Genomic DNA, 3,047 nt, shown 5'->3' on the forward strand with positions numbered 1-3,047 from the left:
GCAGTGAACATGGCGGCCCCTGCTGTTCAAAAAATGTATTGCGATTCAGTTCACACCTCAACCGATTTGAATCGTCACTCATTATAACCGATTTTCAACCGGCTCACGGTGAATCGTTACATCCCTAGTTAGATGCTATTGATACTTATAAATAGTGGCAGATAACGTTACTATTTGCAACTCAGTATTGTTGTGCATTAAACATTATGCAATAATAACAGTGTGTAAGTAATTATATTTATAAAAATTATTAAAATGATGGCAACTTATTGAGATATTAAAGCCCTACACCCCTAACCTTCCCTAAACTTTATGAATAAAAATGAATTTTTAGTCTTAAATCAATTTTATTGAAAACAAATGCGAGAGTTGGATTAGAAGCCCCCTCCTGTGTCACGCTATACAGAATGTACACCTTACGCCACTGGAGTCATTGTTTAAAATGAAGTCGTTCTTACACTTTCTCTATTCCAATCACATATTGGTGGGTGGACCTAGTGCAAATAGTCTCTGCCTTTATTTATTTATCTTTCACACCGTTTCATTTTTTCTTTCGCTCGATGCCAGGGGGGGCTGCAGCACCCGCAGCACCCCCACTTCCCGCGGCTATGCTCATATAGCCACCATAGTGTATAGAGCTAAGTTTTTTTTTTGTTGAAAGAGTAGAAAAGAGATAGAAGTCAGAACTGATCAATCAGGTGTTGACAGAAGAGATGTGTTTTCAGATGGTTCTTAAAGATGGCCACAGAATCTGCTGATCTTGTAGCAGCGGGCAGATCATTCCATAAATGTGGAACCGATCCCGAGAAGGTACGTGAGAGAGATTTTTTACCTTTTTGGGATGGCACCACAAGACGTCGTTCGTTTGCAGAGCATAGGGATCTGGCGGGTATATAAGTCTGCATTAGCGAGTGAAGGTAAGGGGGTGCCAAATCAGTGGTGGTCTTGTAGGCCAGGAGCAGAGTCTTGATTCGAGCGACTATAGGGAGCCAATGTAACTTAGTGAAGAGAGGAGTGACGTGCGCTCTCTTCGGTTCATTGAAGACCACTCTTGCCGCTGCATTCTGGATCATCTGTAGAGGTTTGGTTGTGCAAGCTGGAAGTCCAGCCAGTAGCGGATTGCAGTAGTCCAGTCTGGACAGAACAAGAGCCTGGACTAGGACTTGCGTAGCATGCTCAGACAGGAAAGGTCTAATTTTCCTAATATTGTAGAGGGTGAATCTACAGGACCGGGTGGTGCTGGCAACATGATCAGTGAAGTTAAGCTGATCGTCGATCACCACTCCCAGGTTTCTGGCCGTTCTGGAAGATGTGATGGTTGATAAGCCCAGTTGAATGGAGAAGTTGTGATGACTCTTTGTGTCGGCCAGGATTACAAGCAGTTCTGTTTTAGCAAGGTTCAGCTGCAGGTGATGGTCGTTTATCCAGAGCGAGATGTCGGCTAGTCATGCTGAAATGCGTGCAGAAACAGTCGGATCGTCAGGCTGAAATGACAGGTGGAGTTGTGTATCATCCGCATAGCAGTGATAGGAAAAGCCATGTTTCCGAATGACAGAGCCTAGGGATGTCATGTATGTAGAAAATAGCAATGGACCAAGCACTGAGCCCTGAGGCACCCCTGTGTCGAGATGTTGGGACTCAGAGATCTCTCCTGTCCAGGATGACCTACCTGTGAGGTAAGATCTGAACCATTGTATCACCACTCCAGAGACACCCATAGCCTTGAGGGTCGAGAGGAGTATGTGGTGGTTAACAGTGTCAAAGGCAGCAGACAGATCCAGTAGGATATGTACAGATGAGTTAGAGGCAGCTCTTGCCAGTCTCAGGGCTTCAATGACTGAGAGCAGCGCAGTCTCAGTGGAATGACCGTTTTCTTTACGAAGAAAGACGCAAAATCATCAGCTGTTAAGTCGGATGGAAGTGAGGGGGCAGGCGGGCAAAGAAGAGCAGAGAAGGTTTTAAAGAGAGTACGATAGTCAGGTGAGTCTTTAATTTTAGCTTGGTCATACTGGGTTTTTGCAGAGGAGACATCAGCAGAGAAAGAAGAGAGGAGAGACTGATAGAGACCGAGGTCAGCAGGTTCATTAGATTTGCGCCACTTTCTCTCAGCAGACCTGAGCGTGGCGCGATGCTCACGGAGAACATCAGATAACCAGGGGGCAGAAGGGGATGCACGAGATGGCCTAGATGTTAGAGGGCATAGGTTGTCTAAGCAGGAGGCTAGTGTGGAGCAAAGAGTGTCAGTGGCCCTGTTAGTATCGAAGAGAGAGAGAGCTGTTCAGAGGGAGGGAGCGTGGTGGAAACCGCAGAGGATAAGCGGGAGGGAGTGATCGTAGGTTGCGCCGGAATGTGACCAGTGGGGAAACATGTATAGTGTTTGGAGAAGTTAGGTTGAGATCAAGAGTGATGAGGAAATGATCCGACGTGTGCAGCGGGGTGACCTGGGAGTGATGAGTGGAGCAGTGTCGTGTGTAGATACTCTAACAAGAAGACTTGGAAGTAAACGCCCACTACTATGATTGGATAGCAGCTTGCGTAGTTGACTTAGCTGGAGCCTTCTGTGAATTTGGTTAGACACGTAACGTTAGGTAACTTGATTTTACTCAAATTTACAGACTTATTTCCCGGGTGTGATGGCAAGGCTTTACGTATAGTCTGTATAGTCTATAGTTGTATGGTGTTTAGTGATATATGACATGTCAGCATTTAAGACCCGCGAACCGGACAGAAGATCACAGCGATCGTGGGTCTCAAATGTTATAGTTTTCATGATAAATAAACAAACAAACGGTAGACTCCCGGCCAAAATGACCCAGCACCAGAAATAATATCAAAGCACTTCGCAAACAGTGGATAAAACCTTGAAAAATGATATACTGTATGAGCCCGCCAATTCACAGAGATGCCGATTACAATTATTACAAATGACTAGAGGTCCCCAGGTAATACTATCAGGGCATATCAAGCAATCTCTAACAAAGCAATAGTGACGCATAGTACAAATATGTTTTACTCACATAACATTGCTGCGCCATTCCTATCGGATC

This window comes from Triplophysa rosa, linkage group LG16, assembly GCF_024868665.1.
Source record: "Triplophysa rosa linkage group LG16, Trosa_1v2, whole genome shotgun sequence".
Lineage (NCBI taxonomy): Eukaryota > Metazoa > Chordata > Actinopteri > Cypriniformes > Nemacheilidae > Triplophysa > Triplophysa rosa.